Source organism: Rhincodon typus, chromosome 1 (genome assembly GCF_021869965.1).
Source record: "Rhincodon typus isolate 14 chromosome 1, sRhiTyp1.1, whole genome shotgun sequence".
Taxonomy (NCBI): Eukaryota; Metazoa; Chordata; class Chondrichthyes; order Orectolobiformes; family Rhincodontidae; genus Rhincodon; species Rhincodon typus.
The window spans coordinates 15,804,159-15,819,808 of NC_063332.1; positions in this window are offsets into that span (position 1 = coordinate 15,804,159).

The window sequence follows — 15,650 nt, forward strand, 5'->3', positions numbered from 1 at the left end:
CCACCCAGATGCATCCTCTCTACATCTACCCTGTCAAGACCCTTCAGGACTTTTTGTGTTTCAATCAAATTACCTCTTACTTTTCTAAACACCAAAGGATACAAGTCTCCCTCGTCCAACTTTCCTCATAAGAGAACCGGCCCATGTCAATTAAATTAAAAGGAGGAGATCGGGGTGCATTGGCAATTTCACTGGGCCTGTAATCCAGACGCCTAGCCTAAAACTCTGGGGATTTGAGTTCAAATCCCACGCAGCAGTTGATGGAATTTAATGGCTCAGTGGTTAGTACTGCTGCCTCACAGTGCCAGGGACGCAGGTTTGATCCCATCCTCAGGCAATTGTTTGTGTGGAGTTTGCGCATTCTCCCTATGTCGAAAGGCTCACCTTCCCAGGCTGCCCTCGCGCTTCCTCCCGGACTCCCGCCGCTGAAACAACTGAAAGGCCGCAGTCACGCGAGGTAAGACTTTTATAATCAAAAAGCTCACCTTCCCAGGCTGCCCTCGCGCTTCCTCCCAGACTCCCGCCGCTGAAACAACTGAAAGGCCGCAGTCACGCGAGGTAAGACTTTTATAATCGAAAAGCTCACCTTCCCAGGCTGCCCTCGCGCTTCCTCCTGGACTCCCGCCGCTGAAACAATTAAAGAGAAGAAGGTTAAGAGGTGACTTGATAGAGACATACAAGATGATCAGAGGATTAGATAGGATGGACAGTGGGAGCCTTTTTCCTCAGATGGTGATGGCTAGCACGAGGGGACATAGCTTTAAATTGAGGGGTGATAGATGTAGGACAGATGTCAGAGGTAGGTTCTTTATTCAGAGAGTAGTAAGGGCGTGGATTGTCCTGCCTGCAAAAATAGTAGACTCGCCAACTTTAAGGGCATTTAAATGGTCATTGGATAAACATATAGATGATAATGGAATAGTTTAGGTTAGATGGGCTTCAGATTGGTTTCACAGGTCGGCGCAACATCGAGGGCCGAAGGGCCTGTACTGCGCTGTAATGTTCTATGTTCTATGTTCTATGTCTGCATGGGTTTCCTCCAGGTGATTTGGTTTTTTTCCTGCAATCCAAAGTTGTGCAGGTTAGGTAGTTTAAGAGGTAAATGTGGGGCTATAGGGATAGGGTGGAGGGCTGGGTCTCTGGTGGGATGTCCTTCAGAGGCTTGGTGCAGACCATTCTGAATGGCCTCTTTCCTCACTGTAGTGTTCTGTGATTCTATAAACCTTCTAGCTGGGCCATACACTTTCAAATTGTGATTTAATACAGTTCTGCTGTTGCTAATGTCTCACAGTGCCACATAAGTACCCAGGTTTGAGTTGCTGGATCTGATTGAAGCCAGCCCTGTTTAGTATCGCAGTAGAGCTACATAACACAATTGTGAAGATGGGACTTGGTCTCATAACAACAATGTCTGGAATGGGCTCATCTGCAACAGGTTAATTGGTGAGGACAAGATCAAGTGGATTATTCTTCTTATTGGTTCCCTCACTGTAGACCCAGAGTGACAGTTCAGTCTTTTAGCTCACAGCCAGCTTAGTCAGCAGTAATTCAAAAGGCTCAGTCTTAGTGATGGACATTGAAGTCCCTAACTCAAAGTACATTTTGTGTCTTTGGCACCCTCAATCCTTCCTCAACAGGGAGGAACCACCGCTACATCAACAGAGCAGGAGCTGGTAGCTAATCATCAATATGTTTACTCACACAGGGCAGGATGCCAGTAGTTTCATGAACCTGGAGTCAAAGTTGAAGATTCCCAAGACAACTCCCACCTAACCATACAAAATTGAGCCAACCACTTCTGGCGAGCCTTCCTGCTGTTGGGATATTAGTAACTAATGATTACTTTTTCATATCAATGCATTTCAATATCACCATTTTAAATCAATAACAAGACTTGAATTATTACTGACAATATCTAAACATTAATGACAGCAGAATTATCATAATTATTAAAGTACAAATGATTCATTTGTAATAACAAGCAGTACAGAATAATTCATGATAATAAATTAATAATGAATGCAGTGTTAATAATTTGTACTCGCAACTATGGTTAACAACTAGGGCTACATTGATTGATAATTAATTAAATATGAATAAGTAATTCATTATTAATAAGGGCAGAGTTAATAATGATAATATTTCAGTCTTTAATAATAAAAAGGATTCAGTACTCTCTCCATGTCACAACATGGAGACAGAGACCTCCAGGGTATCACAGATTTATAATAAGTAAGGGAATGGGAAAAAGGCTAGAAAGTGGAGTTGAGGATTATCAGATCAGCCATATTTCCATTGGATGGTGGAGTAAACTTGATGGGCTGAATGGTCTGTTTCTGATTCTATGTTTCTGGTTTTATGGTCATTTTCTTTCTGAATGTAGGAATGTAAGAACAGAGATCGCGATTTTGCGATTTGCATTTGCTCTGACATTCACTGTCTGGCACTTATGTGGCATGAATATTACTTGCCACTCATCAGCTCAAACTGGTTCTTGCTTCCTTGGACATGGACTATTTCAGTATCTGAGAGGTTGCAAATGGTGCTGAACATTATGAAACATCAGTGAATGTCCCCACTACTGACCTTATGATGGAGGGAATGTCATTGATGAAGCAGCTGAAGATGGTTGGGTTGAGGACACTTACCTAAGGAACTCCTGCAGAGATGTCCTGGAGCCGAGATGACTGACCTCCAACAACCACAACCATCTTCCTATGTCTCAAGTATGACTCCAAATGGCAGAGATATTTTCCCGTGATTCCCATTGATCTTAGTTTTGCTAGGGCTCCTCGATGTCACACTTGGTCAAATGTGGCCTTGATGTCAAGGGCAGTCAATCTCACCTCACCTGTGGAGTTCAACTCTTTCATCCATGTTTGAACCAAGGATGTGTGATCAGATAGGATCAGATAGTGAAGGGGACTGTTGGAGAATGCAGCAGAATATAGATAAATTGGAGAGTTGGGTGGAGAAATGGCAGATGGAGTTCAATCCAGGCAAATGCAAGGTGATGCATTTTGGAAGATTCAATTCAAGAGCGAACTATACGGTAAATGGAAAAGCCCTGGGGAAAATTGATGCACAGAGAGATCTGGGTGTTCAGGTCCATTGTACCCTGAAGGTGGCAACGCAGGTCGATAGAGTGGTCAAGAAGGCATATGGCATGCTTTTATTCATCGGACGGGGTATTCAGTACAAGAGTTGGCAGGTCATGTTACAGTTGTATAGGACTTTGGTTCGACCACATTTGGAATACTGCGTACAGTTCTGGTCGCCACATTACCAAAAGGATGTGGATGCTTTGGAGAGGGTGCAGAGGAGGTTCACCAGGATGTTGCCTGGTATGGAGGGCGCTAGCTATGAAGAGAGTTTGAGTAGATTAGGATTATTTACATTGGAAAGATGGAGGTTGAGGGGGGACCTGATTGAGGTCTACAAAATCATGAGAGGTATAGACAGGGTGGATAGCAAGAAGCTTTTTCCCAGAGTGGGGGACTCAATTACTAGGGGTCACGATTTCAAGGTGAGAGGGGAAAAGTTTAAGGAGATATGCGTGGAAAGCTCTTTATGCAGAGGGTGGTGGGTGCCTGGAATGCATTGCCTGCGGAGGTGGTAGAGGCGGGCACGATAGTGGTCATTTAAGATGTATCTAGACAGATACATGAATGGGCAGGGAGCAGAGGGATACAGATCCTTGGAAAATAGGCGACAGGTTTAGATAGAGGATCTGGATCGGCACAGGCTTGGAGGGCCGAAGGGCCTGTTCCTGTGCAGTAATTTTCTTTGTTCTTTGTTCTTTGATGTAACGAGATCAGGACCTGAGTGGCCCTGGCGGAACCCAAAGTGGGGAGTCACTGCGTAGGTTATTGCTGAGCAGGTTCTGCTTGATAGTAACGTTGAAGACACTTTCTATCATCTTACTGATGACCAAGAGCAGACTGTTGGGGTTATAATTAGCCAGGTGGATTTGTCCTTTTTTTGTGTCCAGGAAATACCAGGGCAGTTTTCTACATAGTGAAAAAGATGGCAGTGTTGTGGCTGTATTGGAACAGCTTTGCCGGGGATGCAGCAAGAACTTGAGCACAAGTTTTCTATACTACAGGTGGAATGGTGTTAGGGCCAATACCCTTTGCAACATCCAGTGTCTCCAATCATTCCTAGATATCACATGGAGTGTAATTGCATGTGACCTCTGGTGGAGGCCAACATGGACTGCCCACTTGGCACTTAGAACATAAGAACTAGGAGCAGGAGTAGGCCATCTGGCCCCTCAAGCCTGCCCCGCCATTTAATAAGATCATGGCTGATCTTTTTGAGACTCAGCTCCACTTACCCGCCCACTCACCATAACCCTTAATTCCTTTACTGTTCAAAAATGTATCTAGCCTTGCCTTAAAAACATTCAGCGAGCTAGCTTCAACTGCTTCACTGGGCAGGGAATTCCATAGATTCACAACCTTTTGGGTGAAGCAGTTCCTCCTGACCTCAGTCCTACATCTGCTTCCCCTTATTTTGAGTTGATGCCCTCTAGTCCTAGTTTCACCTGCTAGTGGAAACAACCTCCCTGCCTCCACCTTATCTATTCCCTTCATAATCTTATATGTTTCTATAAGATCTCCCCTCATTCTTCTGAATTCCAATGAGTATAATCCCAGTCTACTCAATCTCTCCTCATAATCCAACCCTCTCAACTCTGGAATCAACCGAGTGAATCTCCTCTGCACCCCCTCCAGTGCGAGTATATCTCTTCTCAAGTAAAGAGACCAAAACTGCACACAGTACTCCAGGTGTTGCCTCACCAGGACTCTATACAGCTGCAGCATAGCCTCCCTGTTTTTAAACTCCATCCCTCGAGCAATGGCAGACAAAATTCCATTTGCCTTTTTAATTACCTGCTGCACCTGCAATCTGACTTTTAGTGATTCATGCACAAGGACACACAAGTCCCTCTGCACAGCAGCGTGCTGCAATTTTTTACCATTTAAAACATAGTCCATTTGCTGTTATTCCTACCAAAATGGATGACCTCACACTTATCAACATTGTACTCCATCTGCCAGACCTTTGCCCATTCACTTAGACTATCTATATCCCCCTGCAGACTTTCAGTGTCTTCTGCACATTTTGCTCTACCACTCACCTTAGTGTCATCTGCAAATTTTCACACACCACACTTAGTCCCCAACTCCAAATCATCTATGTAAATTGTAAACAATTGCGGTCCCAACACCGATCCCTGAGGCACACCACTAGCCACTGACCGCCAACCAGAAAAACACTCATTTATCCCTACTCTTTGCTTTCTACTGGTCAACCAATCCTCTATCCATGCCAATACATTACCTGTAACACTGTGCAACTTTATCTTATGTAGCAGCCTTTGGTGTGGCACCTTGTCAAATGCCTTCTGGAAATCCAGATATACCACATCCACAGGTTCCCCATTGTCCACCATGCAAGTAATGTCCTCAAAGAATTCCACCAAATTAGTTAAACATGACCTACCCTTCATGAACCCATGCTGGGTGTTCCCAATGGGACAATTTATATCCAGATGTCTTGCTATTTCTTCCTTAATGATAGATTCAAGCATTTTCCCCACTACCGAAGTTAAGCTAACTGGCCTATAGTTACCTGCTTTTTGTCTACTTCCTTTTTTAAACAGTGGCGTCACATTGGCTGTGTTCCAATCTGCGGGAACCACCCCAGAGTCCAGTGAATTTTGGTAAATAATTACTAGTGCATTTGCTATTTCCCCCATCATCTCGTTTAGTACCCTGGGATGCATTTCATCAGGGCCAGGAGACTTGTCTACCTTTAGCCCCATTAGCTTGCCCAGCACTGCCTCTTTAGCGATAATGATCGTTTCTACGTCCTCACCTGCTATAGCCCTCTTGCCATTAGTTTTTGGCATGGTACTTGTGTCTTCCAGTGTGAAGACCGACACGAAATAATTGTTTAATGTCTCGGCTATTTCCTCATTCCCAGTTATTAAATTGGCCTTCTCATCCTCTAAAGGACCAATGTTTACCTTCGCCGCTCTTTTATGATTTACATATTTATAGAAACTTTTGCTGCCTGTTTTTATATTCTGAGCTAGTTTACTCTCATAATCTATCTTACTTTTCTTTATAACTTTTTTTGTGGCTTTCTGTTGGCCTTTAAAGATTTCCCAGTCTACTCGTTTCCCATTACTTTTTGCTTTTTTGTGTGTGTTTTTTTTCAATCTGATACTTTCCTTTATTTCCTTAGACATCCATGGCTGGCTCTCTCTTTTCCTACAGTTCTTCCTTATCACTGGAATATACTTCTGCTGAGCACTGTGAAAAATTGTTTTGAAAGTCCTCCACTGTTCCTCAATTGACCCACCATAAAGTTTTTGCTCCCATTCTACCTTAGCTAACTCCTTCCTCATTCCTTCATAGTCTCCTTTGTTTAAGCACAGGACATAGGTACTGGATTTAACCTTCTCACGCTCCATCTGTATTTTAAATTCGACCATACTGTGATCGTTCCTTCCGAGAGGATCCCTAACTGTGAGATCATTAACTATTCCTGTCTCGTTACACAGGACTAGATCTAGGATAGCTTGCTCCCTCGTAGGTTCCATTACATATTGTTCAAGGAAATTATCGCGGATGCATTCTGTGAACCCGTCCTCAAGGCTGCCATGACCGACCTGGTTTGACCAATCGATACGTAGATTAAAATCCCCCATGATAATTGCTGTACCATTTTTACATGCATTAGCTATTTCTATGTTTATTGCCCGTCCCACCACGATGTCGTTACTTGGTGGCCTATAGACCACACCTATCAGTGACTTCTTCTCCCTGCTATTCCTAATTTCCACCCAAATGGATTCAATGTTTTCTTCAGTAGAACCTATATCATCTCTCACTACCATTCTGACATCATCCTTAAAAATCAGAGCAACACCACCTCCCTTACCTTCCTGTCTGTCCTTCTGAACAGTTTGATACCCCTGGATGTTTAACTCCCAGTCATGACCATCCTGTAACCATGTCTCTGTAATGGCCACTAAATCATACCCATTTGCCATGATTTGCACTGTCAACTAATCCACCTTGTTTCGAATGCTCCGAGCATTCAGATAAAATGCCCTTATGCCAGTTTTTGCACCTTCTTTTTGGGTCCTATTACCTCCATTACTAACAGCTCTTGAGTTCTCCTTCCCTTTAACTTTTTTCCTAATTTTCAATGGAGTTGAAGCTTCCTTGTCACCTGCTAACCTGCTGCTTTGTCTTACATTAATTGTTATTCTCCCTCTAAGCTCACTTCTCCCTTCCCCCCTACTTACTAGTTTAAAGTCCTATTAACCACCCTATTTACCCCTTTCGCCAGAACACTGGACCCCGCCCTGTTCAGATGGAGTCCATCCCAGCGGTATAGATCCCTCCTGTCCCAGAACTGATGCCAGTGCCCCATGAAAAGGAAACCCTCTTTCCCACACCACTCTTTCAGCCACATGTTTACTTCCCTGATCCTCACCTCCCTATGCCAATTTGCACATGGCTCGGGCAGCAATCCAGAGATTATGACCCTTGAAGACCTGTTTTTTAATTTTGTTCCTAGCTTTTCATAATCCCGAAACAGGTCTTTGGTCCTAGTCCTGCCTATGTTGTTGGTACCTACATGGACCACAACAACTGGATCCTCCCCCTCCCTTTCTAATATCCTCTTAAGCTGGTCGGAGATGTCTCGCACCCTGGCAACGGGCAGGCAACACACCATGCGGGATTCTCTATCCTGCTCGCAAAGGATACTGTCTATCCCCCTGATGAGGGAATCCCTTACAACTACAATCTGTCTTTTTGCTATCCCCTCTTGAATGGCTTCCTGGACCATGGTGCCATGGTCAGTTGACTCATCCTTCCTGCAGCCCTGTTCGTCATCCACGCAGGGAGCAAGTGCCTCATACCTGTGGGACAATGTCAAGGGCTGCAGCTCCTCTGTTCCTGTCTGCAGGGTCCCTCTACCTGCCTCACTTGCAGTCACACACTGCTGTCCCTGCCCACCGATCGAATTAACATTAGTTAATCTACCAGGTGTGACTGCCTCCTCGAACATATCATCCAGGTATTTCTCCCCCTCCCGGATGTGCCGCAGTGTTTGGAGATTGGATTCCAGCTCATCAACTTTGAGCCGGAGCTCCTCAAGCAGCCAACACTTGCTGCAGATGTAGTCACTGCCGTTCTCATTGGGATCAGCTGTCTCCCACATCATACAGCTACAGCACATCACCTGGCCTGCCATCTCTACTTAGTTAATTATTTAAAATTAATTCTTTTTTTTTAGTTTCGCAGTGTTCTCTGCATCAGTATGTTTACTCCGTTATACACTCAAACAGACTCCAGCTTTGCTTTCCGACCCACTCCCAGAGGATTTGGCGTCTAGGTGACCACCCCGAAAGATAACAAAGAGATGAGGGAAAAAATGCAAATAGCTTACCTGCTCACCACACTTAGTCGTTATTATTAAGTTAGAAGAGGTGGAAGGGTGGGAGACACTACGCGTGTAGTGTCTCGGGTATTAGTTAACTCCCAAATTTATTGGATGGAAGCTTACCTTCCCAGGCTGCCCTCACACTTTCTCCCGGATCCCGCCGCTGAAACAACTGAAAGACCGCAGTCACGCGAGGTAAGACTTTTATAATCAAAAAGCTTACCTTCCCAGGCTGCCCTCACGCTTCCTCCCGGACTCCCTGAAACAACTGAATGGATCTATCTGAAGATTGCTGTTCATGATTCAGCCTTATCTTTTGCACTGATGTGCCGGTCTCTTCCATCATCTTAAATAGGGATATTTGTGAAGAAGTCCTCCTGCAGTTGAGTTATTTAATTGTCCACCACCATTCACAGCTGGATGTGGTAGGAGTGCAGAGCTTTGGCCTGATTCATAGATTGTGGACTTGCTCGGTACTGTCTATCACTCACTTCATATGTTGTTTGGTAGGTAGTCCTGCATTGTAGCTTCACCAGGTTGACATCTCATTTTTAGCGATGCCTGATGCTGCTCCAGGCATGTCCTCCTGGAATCTTCATTGAACCAGGATTAAAGCCCTGGCTTGATGGCAATGGTAGTGATATATGTGCCAGGTTATGAAGGTGCAGGTTGTGTCTTTGTACAAGTCTGCTGCTGCTAAAGGCCCATAGTTACTTTCTGGATGCCCCCCGCCTTGAATTTTTTAGATCCATTTGAATTCTATCCCACTTACCATGGTGATAGTGCTACACAGCATAGCTGGGTGCTGACAGCACCTTTCAAGCCCATGACCACAGTCACTGAGATGGACAAGACAGCAGATGCATAGAACCCACCTGCAAATTCCCCTCCAAGCCTCTCAGCAGGCTGACGTTTTTTTTTGTTTGCAGGATATGGACGTCCCTGGTCCTGCCAGAATTTATTACCCTTCTCTAATTGCCCAGAGGGCAGTTGACAGTAAGCCACTTTGCCGTGGATCTGGACTCACTTGTAGGCCAGACCAGGTAGGGATGGTAGTTTCCTTCCCTAAAGCACATTAGTGAACCAAAACGGTTTTTCCAACAATCAGTAACGGTTTCATGGTCATCATTAATCCCAGATTTCTTTTCTTTTGAATTCACATTCTACCATCTACCATGGCAGGATTTGAACCTGGGTCCCCAGAATGTTACTTGGGTTTCTGCATTAATAGTCGAGCAATAGTACTATTAGATCATTGCGTCTCCTAATTGGAAATCTGTCACTGTTCCTTTACTGTCACTGGGTCAAAATCTTGGAACTACCTTCCTAACAGCATGATGAATGTTCCAAATCCCACTAAAGACTGTAGCAATTCAATAAGACTACACTTACTCCAAAATTAGGGATGGGCAATAGATATTGATGTTGTCATTGATACCCATATCTCATGAATAAATAAGAAAATTAGTATGGTTCCGAATAATAAACCAATGAGTGGCCCATTAAAACATTATTAATTCTGCCCTACTGATTCATAATTAATGAATTGTGATACTTAGTAATGGTAACTACTTTGATATTGATTAATTATTAGCATCTTTGATGGTGTTCTCCTATCCTCTGGGACAGAAACGTGATAATTGAGAAAGACAGGAAATTAAAGCACAGTGGTGGGGTTTGTGGGCCTCTGCATTTAAGGACCAATTTAGAAAAGAGATGATCCAGGTCTTTAAAACATTGTGAAGATGGATGATTTTTTTTTTGCTTCAATTGACTCTGTACTGCAAGAGGTATTTACTCAAAAATTACCCTCAGTGGAATAATTGAGCTAAAAACAATTGTATTGAATTGTGACACAGGGTCAACATGAATAAAATGATTTTTTTCAGTGATATCCACCTGGAGGGAAATATTCCACCAATCTTCATTACTCACTTATTAAATCCATAGAGGCCCTCTCCTCTGTACAAAGAGCTCATTAATTGCCAATCCAGCAGGTTTTGTTCATTTAATATACATGTCAAAATGTGATTTTTTATGGCCATAACAGACTGGCTTGATTAAAAATGTTAATAATTCAATGAATCTAACCTTGATTTCATTTGTACATAACGAAGTCAGCCTTCAACCTTGAGGTACGCTGCGTTGTTACCAGATCACCACACAGTCCTGATAGAGTGGTTCATTTGCTTATCGCCTGTGGAAGTCGGCACATAAAAAATTGAATGGTTGCCGATGCACCATGGAGAAGGTTCCTGCGAAGCATAAATACTGAAGTAGGCCAAATGGGCCGAATAACACAGGAATAGGCTTTCCAGCCTATCAAAGCTGCACCACCATGTGGTAAATCATGAACCACAAGGTTAATTTCCCACAATGAATCTATTGTGTCACTTGTCTCCAGAAACCTATCAATTTCAGTCTTCAACATGCTCAATCATTGAGCTCTTGGATAAAACTCCAAAGGTCTACCAAGCCCTGAATGAAGAAATTCCTCCTCATATCGGCTTTAAAGTGAAGGATCAATGATTAACGTAATGACCCAGATAATGTTCTGGGGCACCTGGTTTCAAATCCTGCCATGGCAGATGGTGGGATTTGAATCCATCAAGAAAAATAATTGTGGAATTATTAAAAAGAGTCAAATAATGATCATGTGTAAAAGCCCATCAAGTTCATGAATAGCATTTTATTGAAGGAAATCTGCCATCTTTTTACCTGGTCTGGCTTACATGCAACTCCAGACCCACAACAATATGGTTGAATCTTAACTGTCCTCCTAATTGGCCTACAAAGCCACTAGGACATATCAAGGGCAACTAGGAATGGGCAAGAAATAAGTACAAGTTTGAGGGGAGTACAGGCACCTCGGGGTTCACATACTTAATTCTCTGAAGGTGCCCAAGCAAGTTGAAAAACTTGTTAAGAAGGCTTAGGTTCTGAGGATCATTGGATTTATAAATAGGGGCACAGTGTATAAAAGCGAGGAATTGAAGCTACAGCTCCACAAATCATTGTCCAGGCCTTACTTGGAGTATTGTGTTCAGTTCTGGGCACCTTATTTACCAAAGGATGTTAAAGCCGTGGAGAGAGTTCAAAGAAGATTTACTGGAATGATACTAGGAATGAGGGATATTAGATACAAGGAAAGATTAGAGAGATTGGGCTTATTCTTCTTGAAGATGGCCTTATTGAAATGTTTAAAATTATGAGCAATTTTGACAGAGTAAAGAAGGATATTCTGTTTCCACCAGTTGGTATGTCAATAACCATGGGTTACAATTTCAAGATTGTCAGCAAGAGAGTTAGGAATGAGATGGAGGAGAAATGTCTTTATTCAGGGAGTGGTTAGGATTTAGAATACGCCGCCTGGGAAAGTGCTGGAAATGGATTTCATGGGACGATTCAAAAGAGACCTGGATATGTATTTGAAAGTGATTAATTTTGAGGGCTACAGAGATAGGGCTAGAGAATGGGACTAGCTGGGTGGCTCTTTCGGGAGCTGGTATAGACACAATGGGTTGAATGGCCTCCTTCTGTACTGTAAAATACTTTGATTCTATGAAATATAGGCAATAGTGACTCCGTCTCCTGTGCTCCCTCAATTATAAATATTCCTTAGATAAGGGGACCAAAACTGATCTGAATCTGCGCTACAGACTTCTAAAGGTGAGAATCAAAGGAAATGCAGGTCTGGTTGGAAAGTGCAGAATTTCAGCCACAATTTTATTGACTGCACAGCCGACTCAAGGACACCTTTTTATTTCATCAAATTATAAGCCATACAGCGAAGACAAAAACTTTTCCCTCAATGATTATAAGCCAAAGAGTTGAACTGTGCCATGATTGTTTCTTTAGGATGTTTGTGAATGGAGACAGAGGGTCCAGAATATGGATACAGTTTGCATTGGCACAGGTACTGGAGCAGCCATGTTCTCATAGTGTCTGGAGCACAGTCCATATGGAAGTCACATTCACACCCAGACCATAAGGCAGATCTGACTGCTGGGTCCAACATAAGTTCAGGCAAGTTTAGAAAATGCATCAAACAAATTAAAGATTCTCAAGAATTAGAGGAAAGACAGGAGCAAATATTTGATAATTTTATCCACTATTTCCTTCTACAATACCATTAACTCCCCCTTCTCACTCTCTGGAGCATCATTAGGGATTTTGGAATCATAGATTCATGAGGTACACAGCAGGCCCTTTGGCCCATCGAGTCTGTATTGATGAAGCTACTCAATATCTACTCGAGTCTCCAATTTCCAACATTTGACCCATAGCCCTAAATGTGATGACATTTCAACGGCTGATCCCATACATTTTAAAGGTTGCGAGGTTTCCCACCTCAACTGCCCTCCAAGGTAGTACATTTCAGATTCCTACTATCCTCTTTTTGAAAAAAACATCATCAAATTATCTCTAAATCTCCCGCTTTTCATCTTAAAAATATGCCGCATTGTTTTTGACCCTTTAACCAGGATGGACAGCTGCTTTCTATCCACCCTGTACTTCATAATGGTATACACCTCAATCAGCTCCTCCCTCAGTGTGCGACTAGTGAATACAGGCAAAAGATCATACAGGTGTCCGCTCTGCTCATTTTACTGGAACCTGTCATGACTCCTATATTTTCTGGAATTCACAGGCCCTGGAGCGTTTTGAAGCTTCAGTTAGGTTGATAGCTGATTCCTTAGTAACAACACCTATTCCCTCTGGGCCTGGTTGACACTACCAGTGAGGCAGTCCCAGACCACAATGGAAGAGTATTACAATGCAGCTCACACCAGAGCCATCATCGAACAGATCACTAGCTTACTGAAAATGTGTTTTGCTGCCTTGTCCACTCTGAGCACACATGGATTGTCATGCTCTGGAGTGCATTGTACAACATAGCCATGCAGTATTGAGAACCATTGGAATGAGACAAGAGGATTATGGGGAGAAGTCAAGAGAATGTGCTTGAGAAATGTATCAGCCATGATCAAATGGCAGAGCAGATGCCATGGACTGGATGGCTTAATTCTGCTCATATATGATACCTTATGTTCTAAGAGGGGGAGGCACTGCTTCTCAGAGAAATATGAATTCGACAAGGCTGAAGAGGAGGCCTGGATTGTGCTTGAGACTTTACGGGATGTCAGGGCTTTAGAGAAAAATTAAAGCGATGCCACATGATTGACCCCAAGAGTGAGGTACCTATAAGACCACTGTCCCAGGACTGGAACTCCATTGTTCAGGATTTTTGCCAACCCTGCCAGTCTCTCTCTGGAACAATCTCTGAATCTGCTTCACAATTGAACAGATGTCAATGACGTATAATGGCTGAGAATTCAGATCCCATACCATCGCAACAAGGCTCTCAGTGTCACCTATAACATTTCAGTTATCCCATTTGAGATTATTCCCATGTAACCTCATCGACAATGTCTAGACGGTAATTCTGAGGACAAGGTCATACGAGACTCATGACAGGCCTTACATCCCAGGTCCTTGTTGTCTCACCCGAGATGTAGATTTGCTTCTCCTGCATGGCAATGTGCAGATTTAAACATGCCAAGTGACAATTAACCTCCTGTCTGTGTGCATCCCCATCATAGATACTGGCTTATCAGTAGTACTTTGGATCCAAGTATTCCAATATAATGTCACTGGATTAGTAATCCAGAGGCCTGGGCTAACACTTTCGGGATATGGATTCAATTCCCACCAAGCCACTGGTGGAATTTAAATTCAGATAATTGAATCTAAAATATAAGCTTTTCTCCATATTGGTTACCATGGCAACTACCATCAATTGTCATAAAAGCCCACCTAATTCACTAATATCCGTTAGGAAGGGAAATCTCCCATCATTACCCAGTCTGGTCAATATGTGACCCCAGACTCATGGTAATATTGTTGACTTTGAACTGCCCTCTGAAATGGCCTAGCAAGTTCAAGGGTACTGAGGGAAAGGCAACAAATGCTAACCTTGGCAGTGATACCTACATCCTATAAAAGAGCAAAATTAAAAGACTTAATGATAGTCCTACTCATTAATTCCTCTTCAGTGTCTCATTATCCAGCTACCTGAGGGGTAGGGGGTGGTTAGCATGCTATTACCCATAGGGCTAGCTCACAACCCTTTATCATTTCCTTTTGAGGTTGAAAGCTGAGACCAGGCCTTCCTCCTGCAGCAATGATATCCTGCTTCTGTCTCACCAACTGGAATCACTGGCCCACCCTCTAAAACATTTGTTTATCCCTGAGGGTACTCCCCTACCAGGCTTCCTCTGCTGATTCAGAATGGATATTTTGAAAGGGGAGAGAAACAATGGAACAAACTGTTTGTTACACTCACTGAATCAGGAGCTGTAGAGTCATTGTGAGTATCAATTTGTATTTATTAATCTATAAGACTGAGTACTACTTTGATGAATTGCAGGGGGCATGTTGTTTATCATGCAGCATGGTCAAATGAAATATGTGCTCCGTCAACAATTAATTGGATCTTCTAAATACTCCCACCTGCAATTTTACTGCATTACTTTAGTAAATCTACTTCAGTTGACAACAATTTATCGCTCCATACCAATTACAACAACAACCTGAGGAATCCCCAGTGGCAGGAGGCCAAGCTGCTAATTGTGCAGTTTAATTTGAAGCAGACAATGTCAGAAAAATCCAACAGGTCTGGCAGCATTGGTGGAAAGAAGAAGAGTGTTAACTCTTCTGGGCAGTGACTTTTTACCTGAATTACCCAAAGGGGTATTTCCCATCTGACTACACTTTGGAAGGAGGATGCTGATACAGGCAGCAAACAAGGGCAATACTTTTCATCCTCATCTTTTCCTTTATTCATTCATGGGATGTGGGCATCATTGGCTAGGCAGCATTTGTTGCCCGTCCTTAATTGCCCAGAGGGCAGTTAAGAGTCAACCACATTGCTGTGGGTCTGGAGTCACATGTAGGCCAGACCAGGTAATTATGGCAGTTTCCTTCCCTAAAGGACATTAGTGAACCAGATGAGTTTTTCCCCTGACAATCGACAATCAACGATCGGCAATGGATTCAGGGAATCACTAGATTCCTAATTCCAGATATTTATTGAATTCAAATTCCACCATCTGCTGTGGCAGGATTCAAACTCAGGTCCCCAGAACATTATCTGCGTCTCTGGATTAACAGTCCAGCGA